The sequence below is a fragment of the Ambystoma mexicanum genome, chromosome 13 (assembly GCF_040938575.1).
Source record: "Ambystoma mexicanum isolate Mex_15411 chromosome 13, UKY_AmexF1_1, whole genome shotgun sequence".
NCBI lineage: Eukaryota > Metazoa > Chordata > Amphibia > Caudata > Ambystomatidae > Ambystoma > Ambystoma mexicanum.
The window spans coordinates 244,421,970-244,446,490 of NC_090938.1; positions in this window are offsets into that span (position 1 = coordinate 244,421,970).

Sequence of the window (24,521 nt, forward strand, 5' to 3'; positions counted from 1 at the left end):
AGGCTTTCTGGGGCCTGGGTCCAAATTACCTTCAGCTATCCCTCCGCAAATACCTCCCCTCTCGAGCTCTTCGCTCCTCTACCTCCAACTCCCTCAGGGTCAGTCGTTTTTCAAAGAAACAAGCTGGGGGTAGATCTCTGTCTTTGACTGGGGCCTCCCTCTGGAACAGCCTCCCTCCCAGTCTAAAACCTGAGGAGAACCATCTCCGGTTCCGGAAGCACCTCAAGACCTTCCACTTTTCTTCTGCCTTTGCTCCCCATCTCCCCTGCCGATCTGTTCTCTCTTGGCACCGTGCACCTGGCCACCCTCTGTCTTCGGGCCCAGGTACCTGCTCACCCTGCCACCCTCCCGCACTGCCTCCGGGACACCCCTTGCACTGGGGTCTGTATCTGTACCCATACAGCCCCCCCTTTTTTTCTTCCTGCACTTATCAGACCTACCCTGTCTTCTGCCTTAAACCTAGCACTTGCAAATTGTTGGCTGCACTAAAACTGCTTGTTGCCTTTATTATTTATTTATTGTTATTTATCTGTTGCTCCTCTGCTTTGCACTTTCCACTTCTCCCCCCTTCCATGCACTTTTCCCCTCCCCCTCTCCGATGCACTTGCGCATTCTCAATTTCACAGGGCCTAGTTAGATCGCTGTTTTCTCTTCTCCCCTGTTCCCCTCCCTTGCCTTGTCAAGAAAAAGAGAGAGAGATAGAGAGAGAGAGAGGGAGGGAGAGGGGGAGAGAGAGAGAGAGAGAGAGAGAGAGAGAGAGAGAGAGAGAGAACGGGGAGGGAGCAGCCATGGGGAGGGAGTAAATTACAGAGGAGGGAGTAGTATTGCAAAAGTGGAGGCGAGGCGTAGAAAAACTGAATGACAACAGAGTGAAATCAGAAGAGAGAGAGGAGGGAAGCAAGGTAGGTGGGGTTGGCGGAGGAGAGTAGTTAGAGTAGCGGAGAGGAGAAAGGGAGAGAAGAGAGTGAGCATAACAGACCCAAGAACAAACCAAGCAGGGTATCTGTAAAACACAGTCTTACCCCTGTGGATCACAAATCACTGGATAGAGTAGGCACAGTTTTAAGAAGTCCCTGAGGGAATCTAGTTAGAAAATGCATTTGTCCTTTAGGTCCTGTCCAGTATAAGGTAGAGATTAGACAGGAAGCCTGTGTTAAGGAGGAGATGTTTTTGAAGACGAGAGAGGGATGGCCAATGGCACTCAGCAGCCTTTATCTGCCTTATAGGCTCCTCTTTTTCTTGTCCCTGGGGGTCCTCCTTTCTTTGTCCCAGGGACTCCTTTCCTTGCTCTGGCTCCTCCATTGTGCGCATCAGTCTCGGACAAACCTTTTTGGATGGAAACAAGTTACTCATTTCTATAACAGAGGAGAGAGACATACAGGTTACTTACCGAGCACCAATAATTCTATCAATGGTTACCCTTTTTTCCCACGCCCAGTAGGTACTCTATGATCACTTTCCCGGCCTGCAACGCACCATAAATATGTAGGGTATTTTGTGGAGATTTGGGGCCTGACGGTATTTTATTACCGCCGAAAAATAACTTAGCAATAATCACTCCCTGTATTCAGATTTGGCCACGTGCAACAATAATACAGTGGACATGCATTATTTCAGCACCCAGACATGCATATTTGGTATGCGTGGTTGGTGGTATTTTGGTGAGCATAATTCCCTTGTTTTATTTGTGGCCCCAATGTCCAGAATCCCTTATCTTTGCTTAGATTTTTCGTGTAATCACTAGAGAGACCTCAGACCTAATTTTTAGGAATACCACATTTTCAGTGTTAGTGTTAGTGTGCCACCATGGGCGATCTCACTGACTTATTTACGACAGAGAGCTATATGTGGTAATTTTGTGGTAATTTCCACTACCTTATATACGGTAGGGAACTATGTTCAGAGAGTCCCTGTTCCCGTTGGCTCATGTACCTCCAACAAGCTATGCTACAAACAATCACTCTCAACTGTCCATACTGAATATGATCATGCACACATCTGTCTTAAAATGACAATTGCATTGTTTAAAAATCTCCCCTCATCATCAGCACTGTATTGGTAAATATAAAATATACCACCCGTCTGCTTTCAAATATTTTTCTGTATTATAAAAGTTGCATTTAAACACAATCTCACTCTTTACAGAAATAAATAAAATAGCACAGTAACAGCATTGTCTGTGATACACTGAAAAAAAAATGGCGGAGAACAGAACACAATTTGCAACATTAACGTGTGATTAAGGCACCGGAATCTCTTTTCCTACTCTGACTGAACATTCTCGTACACACTCAGCTCCCACACTTATGTAATTACCTTATCTGTTCAGTCAAGTTTTATTTAGCTGTTCTCTTTCTGAATGTGGCTCCCTTGAAGATTAACCCCAGTGAAAAGGAGCGCCTTTCCTTCACAAACCGGGGTCATTGCCTGGAATTCTCAGCTTTTGCAGATAGGAATGCTCCAACCAGGAAAAAGGTCCTTCTCCCAGCTCTGCCAAATCTTGACTGTCCTTCTCTCTCCTCAAACTCCCCCCAGCAAAACTCTGATCACTCCCTCTAGCATGATACTTGCTATGACGCTGCTCCAATCAGAATCAATCATACCATCTCCTCCTTCTCTACACAATGGCTCATTTTTATAGTAATACTTTGTAACCAACTGATTTCCTGTTCATTCGAGCTCTTTTGCTTCCTGTAATTATGTGGACAGGGCAGCAGAGAAAAAAAAAAAAAATGGATGTGCGTTTAAAAGTTCACTTTCAGAATAGGCCTAATTCTGCAGTGGAGACACATGTTTATTAGTGGATTATGTTAACCTATGTTTCATTAGTCAGGTTAGTTATAAGTAATGTTAGTTATTATTTTCAAATGTGTCTCTCGCACCATAGGCATTTCAGGTGAAAAATAGTGTGCATTTTTGAATGTGCACGTGTGCTTTTAACTGTAAAAATAGATTTGCATCTTATATGTTAAAATCGTTTTTGACTGAATAGCCTGTCTTTCCTTGTAAATCTGGTAACACATATAGCAATGCACCGCACCCTTGTGGTGGTGCTGCATAAAAAAAAAATGCTACCTGTGCAGTAGTGCTGTACTCTGTGCTGTAACACGCCAAATATCCTTACAGGCTATCGCTGTGCATATATTATAAAGCTCTTTTTATGCATATGAGTAGGGATTTCACCTCTGTTTGGGCAGATAGCCATGTTGGTGAAAGCAATACTTTCTGGAGTGATGCTTGTTCCTGTACACCATGACTGTTTTTTATTCAGGTTCTTTCCAAAAGGTGGCCCATAAACATATATGAGGGTGGCCTGTTGATAATGCTTTGAAGCCTTTGAGAGTGAAGAGGGGTGAATCCTCTGGGCAAGGGTCCACCACATGCTAGCCTATTTGAAAGCAGTGAGTGCCACACCTTTTCATACCATATATTGACATTGACATATCAAGCTCAGTTGCAGGCCAGTGCCTGTGCTAACAGTGTGCAAAATGAGGCACAACTGGTTTGGAGAAATGTATTTCAATCTGATCCAACTGGCTTGCATTGTTTTCAGGGTTCATCGTAGTAATGCCAGAACAGGAGACATTCCATGAACAGCAATTTGCAGACATGAGAGCGGTACACTACATGCTTCCCTGAGGTGGGATTTCATTTTTAAATTCATCAGGAACTGGTCAATAAGATACTAGGCATTCTTTTAAAGTGTTAATTTCTTATGGGCCAGTGGTATAACCATTCTCAAAATTATTGGAGGAGGCGATGTTGATGAAGGACAGTTTTAACAAGCTGGGGGAAAATGGCGACTTGAGTTATTAATCAAAATCGAGTGCCCTTCCAAGTGCCTACATACCTACTCTAACCTTTGTCCTGGCGGTGTGTCTCTGCCCAAAGTAAAACTGAAGCATAATCCATCTCACTGCTCGGTAAAATTTGGTGGAAGCTGCAGGACAGTTTTAAAAGATGAGGTGCAAGAATGAATTTGAACTATGAGCCAAAATCCTGTGGCACTCTAAGTGCCAACCTACCCACTATCAGTTGTGTCTTTGCAATGTGTTCTCTGCCCACAGTAAAACTCATACATAAGCTGTCTCCGTGCCCTCAAAAATGTGAGAATGGCTGAATGGCGTTTCAACCAGCTGGCCAAATTCCAGTGCCCCTCCAAGTGCCGCCATGCCCACAATCACTTGTGTCTTTGTAAATTGTTATCAGCCCAAAATAAAACTCATTTATAAGCCTTTTCACAGCACTCAGAAATTTGGAGGGGCTGGAGGACAGTTTAGTGAGGCCTTAAACAATTAACCCAAATCCAGTGTCCCTACACGTGCCTGTAAAACCATTATCAGGTGTGTCTTTGCAATGTGGTCTCTGCCACAGTAACACTCATACATAAGCTGTCTCACTGCTCACAAATATTTTTTTTTTAAATGCAGAAGAAGAGACGTGGTTCATAGTGCAGGTGAGTTACGTGTTGGAAATCAAAACAGGGACCTTACAGATGGGATATTACATGACTACATGTCTCAGCATAGGAAGCACACATGCCACAGTACGACATCAGGAACTGAATGTGTTGCCTGCAGGTAGCTGAAGTAGCTGAAGTATGTGCATAACCCATTGCGCTGTGCACTTACCCCCTTCTTGTGAGACTGAATATCTATTATGCCTTCCTTTTAGGCCCATCAAAAAGCTTTTATAATATAAGGTTAGATATGAATTTGTGGGATATAAAAGCTAGCAGCAAACTAGTCATTTAAGACACATAAAAGCACGAGCAAGTCATGATGTTTAGTATTGCATGCTGGGACCTGTAGTTTGGCTGTTAAGCAGCAGCATGCAATGCGTAGAACATGAGTTGTGTCAGGATTGAAATAGCAACACTTATGCAGCCAGCACCTGGTAACAAGGGACATGTGTTATCAGTGAAGGAGGTTGGGTCTCAGAGAGGTGCTACGGGTTTTATGTGCTACATGCTGTTCTGTTATTCTCTTCCACAGGTACGTGTTGCAAACATGCTTTTGCCGCGCTCTTTCGGTTCCGGAGGAAGTGTATTTGGTCCTCATTGACAAACAGTGATGGTCATTACAATGAATGTTAAAACATCGGTTTGCCCGGACCTGGGGCTCATCTTTTATATTAAGGCAGAATACACTAGCTGTGGAATGCTGATGGTGTGTTAGGCATCGGGAGGAGAAAGAAAAAAGAAGAACATAACAAACCATGTTGTCAGAGTTGCAGTTCCAAAGAATGAAAACTGGTTTTCTTCACTTAGCTTTGGGGATTACAAAACGTTCTTATCACTTCGAATTGCCATTAAGCATAGCACCAGGAACACATGGTGAACATTGCAGACATTTGACAGATTCAGAGACATTTGCATAAACACAACAAAGGCTTTTTTTTCAATTGGACTTTGCTTTTCAAAATGGTGTGAATAGAGGAATACCAGTGGTGTTATTTCTGCAATGATATGTTAATACAAATCATTAAATTACATTACTATAAGAATGCGATATTTTATTGATATCATATCGTATTTATATCGTATCATAGAGATTAATTTGCTTTTCAGATTTTGAAGCTGGTAGAGCTCTTCTGAGAATAACTTAATGGACAACCGGAGCTATAAACATGTCTGTTCCTCTGCTATGTATCACATATGTATTTAAGACCTTCCTCGTCATGTATTAAAGCATCTCCACAAAAAGCAAGCAGTAACAAAGTCAGGTTTTGGCTTTTACAGTTGTTCACATTTTACATTTATTGGCAAATATGTATGTTGACCCATAAAGAGACATATTTGTTGGCTCATTAACTACTTGAGACATTGTAAATCAGCAGCAGAGACACAAAGACTGCTGTTTACACAGCCTACTACCAAGGCCCGTACATGCTTTTGATTCCTGTACCAGCCTAGAATCATCAATAAGTTAAACCACACCTCCAAGCCTCAATGTCCCAGGCCTAGAACCAATTCCCAACAGATGCAGTAACCCCCAACAATTCGTTTTTCCCGGGGCACAAAACGTAGGACTGTGTCATTCCAAATTAGAAGACAGGCATACATGGCCATATGCGACAATGTGTAGGAGGGGGTGTACTGTTTAATGCCTAATAAGGCAACTTGGGTCCTTCCTTTCATCTATCTTCCTCTCTACCTGTGGTGTTCCCCAGGGGTCTAACCTCTCGCCCTGGCTTTTCAACCAATACCTGGCAACTCTCGCCAACTGCATTGCCACATTCTGCTCAAATGTCCAGTGCTACGCTGACGACACAACTCATTTTAAGGCTGCCCTCTGCTACCTCCTCTCCCTCTCTCATCTCTGATTGCCTAACTGCCATTCAAGATTGGTGTGCCGCCAATGATCTTTGTCTGAATGCCAGCAAGACGGAGATCCTCCTCATCGGCACACACTCACCATCCTTTCCCCTCACTCTCTGGCCGGTCTCCCTTGGCCCTCCTCCTACCCCCACCTGCGAGGCTAAGAACCTCGGGGTCATCTTTGACTCCACCCTTTCCTTCTCTGCCCACATCTCTGAGGTCTCTAAAAAGTCAAATTTCCGACTGCACCTCCTCAGAGGTACTCTGCCTTTCCTCTCCTTCCCCCAGAACCTCATGGTATCTTCAGCGCTGAATCTCTCTAGCTTGAACTATTGTAACAGCCTCTTTCTAAATCTACCTGCCTCTACTCTCCGTCCTCTGCAACTAATCCAAAACAGGACTGCGAGACTTGTCCTTGGCCTCAAGCCCTGGGATCGTATCTCTCCAGCTCTCAAATCTCTCCATTGGCTCCAAGTGGATGCAAGGATTGAATTGAAAACCCTCTGCATTGTCCACAAGGCTTTCTGGGGCCTGGGTCCAAATTACCTTCAGCTATCCCTCCGCAAATACCTCCCCTCTCGAGCTCTTCGCTCCTCTACCTCCAACTCCCTCAGGGTCAGTCGTTTTTCAAAGAAACAAGCTGGGGGTAGATCTCTGTCTTTGACTGGGGCCTCCCTCTGGAACAGCCTCCCTCCCAGTCTAAAACCTGAGGAGAACCATCTCCGGTTCCGGAAGCACCTCAAGACCTTCCACTTTTCTTCTGCCTTTGCTCCCCATCTCCCCTGCCAATCTGTTCTCTCTTGGCACCGTGCACCTGGCCACCCTCTGTCTTCGGGCCCAGGTACCTGCTCACCCTGCCACCCTCCCGCACTGCCTCCGGGACACCCCTTGCACTGGGGTCTGTATCTGTACCCATACAGCCCCCCCTTTTTTTCTTCCTGCACTTATCAGACCTACCCTGTCTTCTGCCTTAAACCTAGCACTTGCAAATTGTTGGCTGCACTAAAACTGCTTGTTGCCTTTATTATTTATTTATTGTTATTTATCTGTTGCTCCTCTGCTTTGCACTTTCCACTTCTCCCCCCTTCCATGCACTTTTCCCCTCCCCCTCTCCGATGCACTTGCGCATTCTCAATTTCACAGGGCCTAGTTAGATCGCTGTTTTCTCTTCTCCCCTGTTCCCCTCCCTTGCCTTGTCAAGAAAAAGAGAGAGAGATAGAGAGAGAGAGAGAGAGAGAGGGAGGGAGAGGGGGAGAGAGAGAGAGAGAGAGAGAGAGAGAGAGAGAGAGAGAGAGAGAGAGAACGGGGAGGGAGCAGCCATGGGGAGGGAGTAAATTACAGAGGAGGGAGTAGTATTGCAAAAGTGGAGGCGAGGCGTAGAAAAACTGAATGACAACAGAGTGAAATCAGAAGAGAGAGAGGAGGGAAGCAAGGTAGGTGGGGTTGGCGGAGGAGAGTAGTTAGAGTAGCGGAGAGGAGAAAGGGAGAGAAGAGAGTGAGCATAACAGACCCAAGAACAAACCAAGCAGGGTATCTGTAAAACACAGTCTTACCCCTGTGGATCACAAATCACTGGATAGAGTAGGCACAGTTTTAAGAAGTCCCTGAGGGAATCTAGTTAGAAAATGCATTTGTCCTTTAGGTCCTGTCCAGTATAAGGTAGAGATTAGACAGGAAGCCTGTGTTAAGGAGGAGATGTTTTTGAAGACGAGAGAGGGATGGCCAATGGCACTCAGCAGCCTTTATCTGCCTTATAGACTCCTCTTTTTCTTGTCCCTGGGGGTCCTCCTTTCTTTGTCCCAGGGACTCCTTTCCTTGCTCTGGCTCCTCCATTGTGCGCATCAGTCTCGGACAAACCTTTTTGGATGGAAACAAGTTACTCATTTCTATAACAGAGGAGAGAGACATACAGGTTACTTACCGAGCACCAATAATTCTATCAATGGTTACCCTTTTTTCCCACGCCCAGTAGGTACTCTATGATCACTTTCCCGGCCTGCAACGCACCATAAATATGTAGGGTATTTTGTGGAGATTTGGGGCCTGACGGTATTTTATTACCGCCGAAAAATAACTTAGCAATAATCACTCCTTGTATTCAGATTTGGCCACGTGCAACAATAATACAGTGGACATGCATTATTTCAGCACCCAGACATGCATATTTGGTATGCGTGGTTGGTGGTATTTTGGTGAGCATAATTCCCTTGTTTTATTTGTGGCCCCAATGTCCAGAATCCCTTATCTTTGCTTAGATTTTTCGTGTAATCACTAGAGAGACCTCAGACCTAATTTTTAGGAATACCACATTTTCAGTGTTAGTGTTAGTGTGCCACCATGGGCGATCTCACTGACTTATTTACGACAGAGAGCTATATGTGGTAATTTTGTGGTAATTTCCACTACCTTATATACGGTAGGGAACTATGTTCAGAGAGTCCCTGTTCCCGTTGGCTCATGTACCTCCAACAAGCTATGCTACAAACAATCACTCTCAACTGTCCATACTGAATATGATCATGCACACATCTGTCTTAAAATGACAATTGCATTGTTTAAAAATCTCCCCTCATCATCAGCACTGTATTGGTAAATATAAAATATACCACCCGTCTGCTTTCAAATATTTTTCTGTATTATAAAAGTTGCATTTAAACACAATCTCACTCTTTACAGAAATAAATAAAATAGCACAGTAACAGCATTGTCTGTGATACACTGAAAAAAAAATGGCGGAGAACAGAACACAATTTGCAACATTAACGTGTGATTAAGGCACCGGAATCTCTTTTCCTACTCTGACTGAACATTCTCGTACACACTCAGCTCCCACACTTATGTAATTACCTTATCTGTTCAGTCAAGTTTTATTTAGCTGTTCTCTTTCTGAATGTGGCTCCCTTGAAGATTAACCCCAGTGAAAAGGAGCGCCTTTCCTTCACAAACCGGGGTCATTGCCTGGAATTCTCAGCTTTTGCAGATAGGAATGCTCCAACCAGGAAAAAGGTCCTTCTCCCAGCTCTGCCAAATCTTGACTGTCCTTCTCTCTCCTCAAACTCCCCCCAGCAAAACTCTGATCACTCCCTCTAGCATGATACTTGCTATGACGCTGCTCCAATCAGAATCAATCATACCATCTCCTCCTTCTCTACACAATGGCTCATTTTTATAGTAATACTTTGTAACCAACTGATTTCCTGTTCATTCGAGCTCTTTTGCTTCCTGTAATTATGTGGACAGGGCAGCAGAGAAAAAAAAAAAAAATGGATGTGCGTTTAAAAGTTCACTTTCAGAATAGGCCTAATTCTGCAGTGGAGACACATGTTTATTAGTGGATTATGTTAACCTATGTTTCATTAGTCAGGTTAGTTATAAGTAATGTTAGTTATTATTTTCAAATGTGTCTCTCGCACCATAGGCATTTCAGGTGAAAAATAGTGTGCATTTTTGAATGTGCACGTGTGCTTTTAACTGTAAAAATAGATTTGCATCTTATATGTTAAAATCGTTTTTGACTGAATAGCCTGTCTTTCCTTGTAAATCTGGTAACACATATAGCAATGCACCGCACCCTTGTGGTGGTGCTGCATAAAAAAAAAATGCTACCTGTGCAGTAGTGCTGTACTCTGTGCTGTAACACGCCAAATATCCTTACAGGCTATCGCTGTGCATATATTATAAAGCTCTTTTTATGCATATGAGTAGGGATTTCACCTCTGTTTGGGCAGATAGCCATGTTGGTGAAAGCAATACTTTCTGGAGTGATGCTTGTTCCTGTACACCATGACTGTTTTTTATTCAGGTTCTTTCCAAAAGGTGGCCCATAAACATATATGAGGGTGGCCTGTTGATAATGCTTTGAAGCCTTTGAGAGTGAAGAGGGGTGAATCCTCTGGGCAAGGGTCCACCACATGCTAGCCTATTTGAAAGCAGTGAGTGCCACACCTTTTCATACCATATATTGACATTGACATATCAAGCTCAGTTGCAGGCCAGTGCCTGTGCTAACAGTGTGCAAAATGAGGCACAACTGGTTTGGAGAAATGTATTTCAATCTGATCCAACTGGCTTGCATTGTTTTCAGGGTTCATCGTAGTAATGCCAGAACAGGAGACATTCCATGAACAGCAATTTGCAGACATGAGAGCGGTACACTACATGCTTCCCTGAGGTGGGATTTCATTTTTAAATTCATCAGGAACTGGTCAATAAGATACTAGGCATTCTTTTAAAGTGTTAATTTCTTATGGGCCAGTGGTATAACCATTCTCAAAATTATTGGAGGAGGCGATGTTGATGAAGGACAGTTTTAACAAGCTGGGGGAAAATGGCGACTTGAGTTATTAATCAAAATCGAGTGCCCTTCCAAGTGCCTACATACCTACTCTAACCTTTGTCCTGGCGGTGTGTCTCTGCCCAAAGTAAAACTGAAGCATAATCCATCTCACTGCTCGGTAAAATTTGGTGGAAGCTGCAGGACAGTTTTAAAAGATGAGGTGCAAGAATGAATTTGAACTATGAGCCAAAATCCTGTGGCACTCTAAGTGCCAACCTACCCACTATCAGTTGTGTCTTTGCAATGTGTTCTCTGCCCACAGTAAAACTCATACATAAGCTGTCTCCGTGCCCTCAAAAATGTGAGAATGGCTGAATGGCGTTTCAACCAGCTGGCCAAATTCCAGTGCCCCTCCAAGTGCCGCCATGCCCACAATCACTTGTGTCTTTGTAAATTGTTATCAGCCCAAAATAAAACTCATTTATAAGCCTTTTCACAGCACTCAGAAATTTGGAGGGGCTGGAGGACAGTTTAGTGAGGCCTTAAACAATTAACCCAAATCCAGTGTCCCTACACGTACCTGTAAAACCATTATCAGGTGTGTCTTTGCAATGTGGTCTCTGCCACAGTAACACTCATACATAAGCTGTCTCACTGCTCACAAATATTTTTTTTTTAAATGCAGAAGAAGAGACGTGGTTCATAGTGCAGGTGAGTTACGTGTTGGAAATCAAAACAGGGACCTTACAGATGGGATATTACATGACTACATGTCTCAGCATAGGAAGCACACATGCCACAGTACGACATCAGGAACTGAATGTGTTGCCTGCAGGTAGCTGAAGTAGCTGAAGTATGTGCATAACCCATTGCGCTGTGCACTTACCCCCTTCTTGTGAGACTGAATATCTATTATGCCTTCCTTTTAGGCCCATCAAAAAGCTTTTATAATATAAGGTTAGATATGAATTTGTGGGATATAAAAGCTAGCAGCAAACTAGTCATTTAAGACACATAAAAGCACGAGCAAGTCATGATGTTTAGTATTGCATGCTGGGACCTGTAGTTTGGCTGTTAAGCAGCAGCATGCAATGCGTAGAACATGAGTTGTGTCAGGATTGAAATAGCAACACTTATGCAGCCAGCACCTGGTAACAAGGGATATGTGTTATCAGTGAAGGAGGTTGGGTCTCAGAGAGGTGCTACGGGTTTTATGTGCTACATGCTGTTCTGTTATTCTCTTCCACAGGTACGTGTTGCAAACATGCTTTTGCCGCGCTCTTTCGGTTCCGGAGGAAGTGTATTTGGTCCTCATTGACAAACAGTGATGGTCATTACAATGAATGTTAAAACATCGGTTTGCCCGGACCTGGGGCTCATCTTTTATATTAATGCAGAATACACTAGCTGTGGAATGCTGATGGTGTGTTAGGCATCGGGAGGAGAAAGAAAAAAGAAGAACATAACAAACCATGTTGTCAGAGTTGCAGTTCCAAAGAATGAAAACTGGTTTTCTTCACTTAGCTTTGGGGATTACAAAACGTTCTTATCACTTCGAATTGCCATTAAGCATAGCACCAGGAACACATGGTGAACATTGCAGACATTTGACAGATTCAGAGACATTTGCATAAACACAACAAAGGCTTTTTTTCAATTGGACTTTGCTTTTCAAAATGGTGTGAATAGAGGAATACCAGTGGTGTTATTTCTGCAATGATATGTTAATACAAATCATTAAATTACATTACTATAAGAATGCGATATTTTATTGATATCATATCGTATTTATATCGTATCATAGAGATTAATTTGCTTTTCAGATTTTGAAGCTGGTAGAGCTCTTCTGAGAATAACTTAATGGACAACCGGAGCTATAAACATGTCTGTTCCTCTGCTATGTATCACATATGTATTTAAGACCTTCCTCGTCATGTATTAAAGCATCTCCACAAAAAGCAAGCAGTAACAAAGTCAGGTTTTGGCTTTTACAGTTGTTCACATTTTACATTTATTGGCAAATATGTATGTTGACCCATAAAGAGACATATTTGTTGGCTCATTAACTACTTGAGACATTGTAAATCAGCAGCAGAGACACAAAGACTGCTGTTTACACAGCCTACTACCAAGGCCCGTACATGCTTTTGATTCCTGTACCAGCCTAGAATCATCAATAATTTAAACCACACCTCCAAGCCTCAATGTCCCAGGCCTAGAACCAATTCCCAACAGATGCAGTAACCCCCAACAATTCGTTTTTCCCGGGGCACAAAACGTAGGACTGTGTCATTCCAAATTAGAAGACAGGCATACATGGCCATATGCGACAATGTGTAGGAGGGGGTGTACTGTTTAATGCCTAATAAGGCAACTTGGGTCCTTCCTTTCATCTATCTTCCTCTCTACCTGTGGTGTTCCCCAGGGGTCTAACCTCTCGCCCTGGCTTTTCAACCAATACCTGGCAACTCTCGCCAACTGCATTGCCACATTCTGCTCAAATGTCCAGTGCTACGCTGACGACACAACTCATTTTAAGGCTGCCCTCTGCTACCTCCTCTCCCTCTCTCATCTCTGATTGCCTAACTGCCATTCAAGATTGGTGTGCCGCCAATGATCTTTGTCTGAATGCCAGCAAGACGGAGATCCTCCTCATCGGCACACACTCACCATCCTTTCCCCTCACTCTCTGGCCGGTCTCCCTTGGCCCTCCTCCTACCCCCACCTGCGAGGCTAAGAACCTCGGGGTCATCTTTGACTCCACCCTTTCCTTCTCTGCCCACATCTCTGAGGTCTCTAAAAAGTCAAATTTCCGACTGCACCTCCTCAGAGGTACTCTGCCTTTCCTCTCCTTCCCCCAGAACCTCATGGTATCTTCAGCGCTGAATCTCTCTAGCTTGAACTATTGTAACAGCCTCTTTCTAAATCTACCTGCCTCTACTCTCCGTCCTCTGCAACTAATCCAAAACAGGACTGCGAGACTTGTCCTTGGCCTCAAGCCCTGGGATCGTATCTCTCCAGCTCTCAAATCTCTCCATTGGCTCCAAGTGGATGCAAGGATTGAATTGAAAACCCTCTGCATTGTCCACAAGGCTTTCTGGGGCCTGGGTCCAAATTACCTTCAGCTATCCCTCCGCAAATACCTCCCCTCTCGAGCTCTTCGCTCCTCTACCTCCAACTCCCTCAGGGTCAGTCGTTTTTCAAAGAAACAAGCTGGGGGTAGATCTCTGTCTTTGACTGGGGCCTCCCTCTGGAACAGCCTCCCTCCCAGTCTAAAACCTGAGGAGAACCATCTCCGGTTCCGGAAGCACCTCAAGACCTTCCACTTTTCTTCTGCCTTTGCTCCCCATCTCCCCTGCCGATCTGTTCTCTCTTGGCACCGTGCACCTGGCCACCCTCTGTCTTCGGGCCCAGGTACCTGCTCACCCTGCCACCCTCCCGCACTGCCTCCGGGACACCCCTTGCACTGGGGTCTGTATCTGTACCCATACAGCCCCCCCTTTTTTTCTTCCTGCACTTATCAGACCTACCCTGTCTTCTGCCTTAAACCTAGCACTTGCAAATTGTTGGCTGCACTAAAACTGCTTGTTGCCTTTATTATTTATTTATTGTTATTTATCTGTTGCTCCTCTGCTTTGCACTTTCCACTTCTCCCCCCTTCCATGCACTTTTCCCCTCCCCCTCTCCGATGCACTTGCGCATTCTCAATTTCACAGGGCCTAGTTAGATCGCTGTTTTCTCTTCTCCCCTGTTCCCCTCCCTTGCCTTGTCAAGAAAAAGAGAGAGAGATAGAGAGAGAGAGAGAGAGAGAGGGAGGGAGAGGGGGAGAGAGAGAGAGAGAGAGAGAGAGAGAGAGAGAGAGAGAGAGAGAGAACGGGGAGGGAGCAGCCATGGGGAGGGAGTAAATTACAGAGGAGGGAGTAGTATTGCAAAAGTGGAGGCGAGGCGTAGAAAAACTGAATGACAACAGAGTGAAATCAGAAGAGAGAGAGGAGGGAAGCAAGGTAGGTGGGGTTGGCGGAGGAGAGTAGTTAGAGTAGCGGAGAGGAGAAAGGGAGAGAAGAGAGTGAGCATAACAGACCCAAGAACAAACCAAGCAGGGTATCTGTAAAACACAGTCTTACCCCTGTGGATCACAAATCACTGGATAGAGTAGGCACAGTTTTAAGAAGTCCCTGAGGGAATCTAGTTAGAAAATGCATTTGTCCTTTAGGTCCTGTCCAGTATAAGGTAGAGATTAGACAGGAAGCCTGTGTTAAGGAGGAGATGTTTTTGAAGACGAGAGAGGGATGGCCAATGGCCCATTGAAAAATCAATTAAAACACTTGAACTGTTTCTAAGTCTTTGAGTCATTCCTGTGCCATATGTGACAAATGATAACCTGGGGAAAATAGATGATTAGATCAGGAAATGTAGGAGATAGAAGGACTGGAACATGGTATTTTTGATGGAGTAGTAATGTATCCTAATGGACCTTTTGGTTTAGGTGTACATAACCACCTATATGACGATCTTTTTACTAAACGCGGCTGCCCCTTCTCAAATGGAGAGGAAGCATTTTCCATGGGTTGCAGGAGACCTGCAGGTGCTTGTCCATCTGACTTTTGCTGAGTTCACATAGCGCAGTGCTTAATTCACTGTTAGATTTCTGTTCATATGCTGAGCCACCAAACCAGTGCGGCACTATTTTGTAGGCTTGTTTAATTCCTAGATGACCACTCATGGTGGGCTCATGGCACCACTGAAGGATCTCTTCCTTTGTCTCCTCTTTTGGAACATGCATGTGTTGCTGGTGTTGGTTTTAGTTCAGGGTGATGTTAGAAGGTCTGCTTGGAGTGTGGCTCTTGCAGAGCTAGTCAGAGCCATTATCCTAGGAAGTCCAGTGAGCCCACCACCAGTACGGTTAGAGGACAGGGTATAAGCAGGGGTTCCACTTGAGTCTTGTAAGGATATTTGGCGTGTGACAGTACAGAGTACAGTAATACTGCACCAGTAGCACATTTTTTTTTTGCAGCACCACCACAAGGGTGCGGTACATTGCTATATGGGTTACCAGATTAACAAGGAAAGACAGGCTATTCAGTCAAAAACGATTTTAACATATAAGATGCAAATCTATTTTTACAGTTAAAAGCACACGTGCTCATTTAAAAATGCACACTATTTTTCACCTGAAATGCCTATATTGCTTGAGACACATTTGAAAATTAACAGCTAACCTATTAACAATTAACCTGACTAATAAAACCTTATTTAACATAACCCACTAATAAAATGTGTTCTCCACTGCAGAATTAGGCATACTCTGAAAACCATTTAAATGCGTGTGCAGATTTTTTTCTTCTCTTCTCTGCCTGATTCTCCGTGTTTTTGTGCACAGTAACTGCAGGAAGAAGGAAGTCAGATTTGCAACAATTGCAAATGTATAAGCGAAGCTATTGTTGAAGAGTAGGAGGATGAGAGATGATGGATTTCATTGGGACACGTCATACAGAGGGCTGAGAGGAGAGTTTTAGTGGGCAGTATCAGGGAAAAAGACAGGCAGACATCTTTCTGCACTATTGGGGAGAAGACCTGGCTGTGGGGCTCCTGACTGAATGCAGATTCCTGTGTCCTGCTGCAGTCGAGATTGGGGAGAGCTGAAAGAAGGACCTTTCCACTGGCTGAGGCATTCCTATCTGCAAAAGCTGAGAATTCCAGGCAATGACCCCGGTTTGAGAAGGCAAGCGTTCCTTTTTGCTGGAGTTAATCCAAGAGAGCCACATTCACAAAGAGAACAACTAAAAAGATAAGGTAATGAGAAGTGTGGGAGCTGAGTGTGTACGGTAATATGCAGTCAGTGTAGGATTCCTGTGCGTGTCTTAATCAAGTGCTAATGTTGCAATTTGAGTTCTGTTCTCCGCCACTCTCTTTGCAGAGTGTCACAGACAATGCTTTGACTGTACCATTTTATTTCTGTAAAGAATGAGATCGTTTTTAAATACAACTTTTATAATACAGAAAAATATTTGAAAACAGACGGGTGATGTTTATTGTTTACCATTACAATGCTGATGATGTGGGGAGATTTTTAAACAGTGCAATGGTCATTTTAAGACAGATGTGTGCATGTCAAAATCAGTATGAATAATTGTGAGTGACTGTAGCATAGCTTGTTGGAGGTACATGAGCCAACGGGAAGAGAGACTCTCTGAACATAGCTCCCTACCGTATATAAGGTAGTGGAAATTACCACAAGACTACCACATATAGCTCTCTGTCGTAAATAAGTCAGTGAGTTCGCCCATGGTGGCACACCAACACTATCACTGGAAAATGTGGTATTCCTAGAATGCAGGTCTGAGGTCTCTCTAGTGATCACACGAAAAATCTAAGCAAAGATAAGGGATTCTGGACATTGGGGCCACAAATAAAACAAGGGAATTATGCTCACCAAAATACCACCAACCACGTATACCAAATATGCAGGTCTGGGTGCTGAAATAATGCATGTCCATTGTATTATTGTTGCACATGGCCAAATCTGAATACAAAGAGTGATTATTGCTAAGTTATTTTTCGGCGGTAATAAAATACCGTCAGGCCCCAAATCTCCACAAAATACCCTACATATTTATGGTGCGTTGGCCGGGAAAGTGATCATAGAGTACCTACTGGGCGTGGCAAGCGTGTCTCACACTGCCATTTGCACATTAAAGGGAACCCATTTTATAATAGCAGAGTGCCACTAAAAACGAATTTCAGAATGTCACAAAGGGAAACCACATTCTCAGATCTAGTGCAATATTTAGAGGCAAAGTTATTTGCACATGGGAATTGGTCTTCGAAGAGCACGTTAGAATGGAGTAACCGCATCCAGGGTGAGGTGCAGAAAGAAAAACTAGACAATATTTTTGCAGAAGGCAGCATAATTCAGGTCTGCCTTACAAGATTATTGAATGCAGCCGATAAAAGTGCAGAGAAAGACTGTTTAATACGGCTATGCGGCAAAATATGGTTTATTTTGAACAAGTCCCTGCGAATGCAAGAGAATGATACTCAGCTAATTAACAGGTTAAAGACTGAATTAGATCGGGCAAGTAAAAATCAGGAAATGTTGAGAGCAGAATTGGATGTATGCCAAAAAGACATGCAATTAAAATGCAGAGACTTTGATACTCAGTTATCCAAAAGCAAGAAACAATTTGAAGATAGTGAGCAAGAATTGACACACTTAAAAGCCTTAGTGGATCACATTAGGCAGGATAAAGATGAGGTTGTTTCAGAAATGCAGATTTTACAAAAAGAACATTGTGAAAAAGAAGGTGATCTCCAGAGTGCAGAACAAGAAATGATTAAAATGATTCAAGAAAGAGACAAAAGAAATAAAGAGTTCAATGAATGCCAAATGCAAATGTGCGATATGCAGGAGGCGATTAATAAAATGAGTGATGAAAATAATTATTTGCATGATGAAGCCAACAGACTCCTTAAAAAGTGTAAGGACTTAGAACAGCAAATGTGCATTCCCAGGTCCCAGGAGAGGCGGCAGGGTACCACCTTTAATGGAGTGGAGGTGAATTCTAGCTCTGCCCAAAGAGCTAGTGCTCCAGTGACTGGGCCGGTGACTGAACTTGGTTGCAGCGCCCTTGGGGGATTTGATACTTGGGGGATTTGATACTCCCATTGGGGGCAGTCACCAATCTCATACACCTGAAAACAGGATTGACTCACAAAATAGTGCAATTCCATGTATTGCAACAAGTAGTAGAAGGGAGGTGAATGCTGCATTGAGGATCACTTAGAAGCGGTGCATGACATTTTTAAAGCACTCCAGATACCTAAGGAACAGTACAGACAATATTTTCATTTAACTTAACATGGCTGGAGTTTGAAAAAGAAATTAGGCGTCATTTTTCTCCTTTTCAGTCATTGCAGGAGGCAAAGAAAGTCGCATACACAATTACTGCTGGACCTAATACATCCCCTCGCCAATTTTTACAAGACTTAAAAAGAGCATTCTCTCGCTTTGATGTATCTTTTGACTCAAATTCCAATGAGTTTAAAACTGCATACTTCTATGGGCTACAGAAAGACATCATATCCCAATTGGTCCGTGAATTTGACCGTGACAAGTCCCTTGAATGGATTGTACATCAAACCACAAAGCTATATGAGGTACTCTATTGTCAGGGTAGAGAAAGTGATAAAATGAAAGATACTAGGCCTAAATCTAAAGAACCCTCAGCCACAGTAATGGAAATCAGGTCAGCCAAAATGTCCCTTGAGTCTGCTCAAAGTCAAGGTAAAAATGTGACACCTGAACAAAGGGGTAATCAACAAAGATCGCCATTTCCTGTACCAATGTTCCAATCACATGATCCTAGTAATAGAGAGAGCTACATCAGCCCTAGATATTTAGGGGATAGACCCCGGGTAAGATACCGGTCTGATATGGCAGGTATGAACAATAACCAGAGACAAAATCAAGATCAAAGAAATGATGGTCCCTACCAGTCATTGGGGACACAGAGCAGATTTGATCCCAACACCATGATATATGGTAATCAGGATAGGCCCCGATATGTGGATCGATTTACTGATAATGGAAATCAACATAGGGGCCAGTACCCACAATCAGAGAGACAGGACATGAGGCAAAACGTGAACTACAGTCCACGCCAGTACAATGATTCCCCACCAGGGGACTATAATCAAAGGATGGGTGCAACCCGCTCCCCTCCACAAATGAATCAAGAGTTCAGAAACCATCCCAACCGGTATCAATCACCTGAGAGGTATCAGAATAGATCCAATCAGAGGGAAAACAACCAATATCGACCTAGGCCACAGAAAGAGGATCCTAGAGAGATGGAAAGGTTCCAGTACCTTGAGGCCCAAGTGAAAATGTTAGCTGAGCAAATAGGAAAGCTCTATACAGCGCAAAAACAACCTTCCAAAGAGGGGGCTGATGGCCATAGCAATGACCGGGGGGCTTCCGAAAAGTGACTAAGTACTCATGATAACTGGAGTGCCAAAATGACAGATTGCTCTGATATAATTTTGCATAACGACTCTGAGATGCCTAATGGATTAAAAATGAAAGTACCAGTAAATGAAATTGTGACAGAAAGTGCAAATACTTCTAAAAAAGAGGTACGGTTTAACTTAGAGCTAAATAAAACAGTAAAGATTTGCACAAATGAAAAAGAAACATTAGGAATTCCAAAAGAACAAAGGAACAGATTTAAGAAAAATGACTCATGCATGGGGAATACCAGTGAACAGGGAGTAAGTGGGGATGCCATAGCTCCTTCCCTGGGCAAGCAAAACAATGACCAAACACAGACAGAAAAAGGAAATACTCACAAGGAGGGTACAAGTCAATCACCTGAAGAATTCTTTGAGCCACATATTCTTGACGAGGCTGCAAGGGCTGGTATTACACTAAATGATCACAAATGCACAGAATTAAAAAATGACAAATTGCTGAATGATGTTGTTACACATGTTCAGTTGGAAGGTTGTAATGGGGTCTCTGATGTTACCCAGATGGATGGGCGAACAGTGGCCACACTCCAAAAAACCTCTGAACATGGAGAAATGAATAAAATATCTCGCACAGAAATGGGTAAAAAGGAGGGAAAAATGTCTTTTCATTTACCAATGTGCTTAGCCAAAAGTGAAAAAGACCTGAGAAAGGTGAGCCCTGAAATCAGTAAGAATTCACATTTCTTATGTGTATTAGAGGAAGTTGAGGACAGATATTATGCACCCATCACTGTAGAAGAAAAATGCCACACCTTCGCTATGATTGACACTGGCGCACAGGCCACAATTATGTCCAAGGAGCTGGTAAAGAGTATCAATGAAGGGAGGCCTCCACAGAGTCAGATCACAGTGAAGGCAAATCAAGGCCCAGTGCATAACTTTAATGGGGAGGAGGTGCCCATCATAGGTGTAACTGAGGTTGACATAAAAATAGGAAAGCACAGAATGAAACAAGAGGTATTGATCACATCTATTTGTGAAATTCCATTTCTGATGGGGACAGATTGCCTGAAAAGATTGTCTCCTCTCATAGATGGGGTGAATGGAGTGCTGTGGTCCTTAACCAAAAAACCATTGAGGCCTAAGAAACTAAAATCACAAAACAGCAATATAAATGAATGTCACACCGTTGCCAAAACAAATGATGCTGTGGAGGTATATCTCCAGAATAGCTGTATACCTAGTGTCACTGTTATATTAATGTGTCAAGACAAAGATCAGAGCGACAATGAAAAACTACCTGTACAAATATACTTGGACCCAAGGAAAGATTGGCAGACTGCTATAGATGAGCACACATTACGTTTCTATTTAAAAGAGAATACATGCAAACAGAATATTGTTCCTAAAACAGATTCAGAAAAACACATTACCACTCTGGCAGAAATACACATGGAAGATGAGCAACCATGGGTTCACGTTGGTATAAATGATTATCTTAAAACAATAAAAGCCACTTTAGCGCTTGAACATGAAAGGAGTTTCATTAATGAGAAATTGTTGCAAAAAATTATGGAGAGGGAAGAAATCCCGAAATTTAGGATTAAAAACCAATATGTTTCTGGGTTGGACAGTCCAGACTTTGAAAACCGAATTACAGGCAGATGCATGCTTAAAATTAGCATTGGGCAGAAAACAATTTACCATAATGTATGGATAGTGAATGGAGCACAAAATGAATTTTACATGGGCAATGACATCATGCACAGAATGTGTATGGTGTTAGATTTCCTTAATCAAAAAATATGGTCACGCCTAGGTGGGCCGGCACCTGAATTTGAAGACAAAAGAAGGGCTTATCATTGTGCACAACTGGTTCCTTATGCCATCGAATTACAAATAAGGAAAGATACTATTATTCCTGCATTTACAAAACAGTTTGCAATAACACTGAAATGCAAAAATGGGCAGCAGATGAAAGGCTCTGATGCATTTGTATGCCTGAATGAATCCATAAAACAGCAAGGCCTGGATTATGAATACATTCCATTGGTAGACATTGGTGAGGGATCTGTAAAAATCATGGTAAATAATAAAGGTTGTCAGGATATTCATTTAGAGGAAAACTCCCCATTAGGAATGGCCATACAAAAATCACATTATACGGCAGATTTAAATAACATGGTGATTGGGAATATTCCTGAAAAATATGTAGATGCCAAGGGCGAGTTGCCAGAACACCTGGACTCTCAGCCCAAAGGAATATTTAAAATTCATTCTGTGTATCCTTATGATTCAAATGAGACAGTGTGCTGCCATCAAGAGGATTGCATAATATTTAATTTAAATGAAAATGAAACAGGAAATCAGCCCATTGAAGTGGAAGCTGATATGCCAAAATATTTAAAAGTGGCAGCTCTACAAAAAGACACAGCCACACAGTTAGAGGAAAGCGCTGAGATTCCTTTACCAGAAGAGTTTCCAGAATTTTCCAGAATGGTAGAAGAGCAGATCTCCTTAGCGGATGCATGTGGCAGCGATGAGGATCGACGCAATCTGAGGGAAATATTTATGGAGTTTAAGGATGTATTTGCAAAAGATGCTTATGATTGTGGTTTAACTGATTTACATGTGGCCACACTACCAGAAGGTTGTAGCAGAAATCCAGTGTTTGTACACCAGTATAGACTACCGCTGGCATGTTTAGAATCATTGGCAGAGATTATTAAAAATTTGGAATCACGGGGAATAATCAGGCCCATTCATAGCACATCCAATACGCCTATTTTAGGTGTGTTAAAGCCAAATGGTCAATGGCGGCTGTGTGCAGACTTAAGAGAGTTAAATAAAAGAGTACCAGTATCTAGATGGCCACTACCATTCATTGATCAGGGCCTAGCTCAGATACATGGTTCAAATGTATTTACCACGTTAGATCTCACATCTGGATATTGGTGTGTGCCATTGGCAGAGGAGATACAACACTTATTTTCCTTTACATTTGACAGGACTCAATATGCCTGGCTTAGAGCTCTGTTCGGGTACATCAATAGTGGGAGTGAATTTGGCATATTTTTGAGGAAGGCCATGCCGGATGCAGCGGAAAGAGGAACAATAGTTTATGTGGATGATGTCCTGATAAAAAATGAAAGCCTAAAAAGCCATTTTGATGAAATAAGACATATACTTGGCCAATTGCAGAAAGCAGGCGCCAAAGTATCTTTGCAAAAAGCACAATGGTGCAAGAAAAAAGTGAACTTTCTAGGGCATGAAGTGACTGAACATGGGCTAAATCCACAAAGGAAGAAAATAGAGGCCATACAAAGATTAAAAGATCCTAAAAATGTGAAAGGAGTAAAAAGTTTATTAGGGATGACAGGCTATAACAGAAAGTTCATTGAGAATTATGCAGAAATCACTCAACCATTGACTAAACTGCTTAAACTAAATACTCCCTGGAGATGGGAAAGAGAGCAGTCTGATGCAGTGGCTAGATTGAAGGAATGTCTTGTAAAGGCACCATGTTTAGCCTACCCCATAAAGGACAGGGATTTCTTTATAGAAATAGGTTTTTCTGAACATTGTATGTCAGCAGTGTTATCACAAAAACACGATTTGAATCACAAAACCATTGCATATGCAAGTAAGGCATTTTCCCAAGTTGAAATGAAATTTAATGAATGTGAAAAGGCCCTATTAACCACTGTGTGGGCGCTACAACATTTCCGCCCCATTGTTCAGGGAGAAAAGGTGATTATTGAAACAAATCATCAACCTTTGCAATTTTTAGAGAGTAAAAGAATTAGATCAGGCAATCTAGCGCAATCCAGAATCACTTCATGGACGCTGGCATTACAAGGTTTTCCCGTAGAAGTGAGATATGGACAAAATAAAAAGAGCCCAATTGCTCAAGGGTTAGCTGACTTACATGACTGTGCAGCTGAACAGATACCAAATGAAATGGAAGTGGAAACTAGTTTGCAGGAATTTGAACAATCATCACACAAAGCTTTTGATGAAAAAACATGCAAGGATTTGCCAACTGTATATGTGGATGGTTGTGCTTTTCACATTGAAAATGACAATAATAAACAATTAGTGGCAGGAATAGGAAATGTCTGGTTGAAATGTGAAGGCGTTCCTAGTATAGGGATGAGGATTGGAGATAGGAGCAGTCAGGTGGCGGAATTGGCAGCCATCTATAAAGCAATTGCTACTGCAGTTGATAAAAAGTTCAGTGAAATTGTCCTGGTGACTGATTCTGACTATGCACGGAATAGCTTTGTGGAGTATTTGCCTGGTTGGAAAGCAAGAGGCATGGTTACATACAACAAAAAGCCACTTAAACATGGAAAAATGATACAAGCCATAGACAAATTGGTGTCAGAAAATAATTTAACAATATACTGGAGAAAAATTCGTGGGCATTTAAAAACACCAGGAGAGGATAAGGAGGGAAATGATAAGGCAGACCATCTGGCTAAGATTGGGGCTGTGATGGGAGAATTGCTACATATTGATTATTTAATGGGTGAAATACAAATTGATGCAGTGACACGTTCTAAAGCACCAAAGGAGATAGATCAACCGGTGGTGCAGTGGAGTCATGACACGCCAGACCAAGATTTGATTGAGGCACAAAAGAATGATCAAATTTTGGGAATCTATTATAATCATTTGATAGATCCTGAACAAAATCCTTTAACAGAAAAAGATTGTATGGGAAAAGAAGAGTTGAGGGTGTTATTAAAGAACAAAACACGAATTAGATTACAGGATGGGCTCATGATTAGAGAGTCCATAACAGGGCAAATACAGTGGGTAGTACCCCTTTCATTCAGAGGACTAATGCTACACCATGCACATGATGCCATAACTGCAGGCCATAGAGGTTCACAAAAGACATTAGAAATACTAAAAGATTATGCTTACTGGCCACATATGTCCCAAGATGTG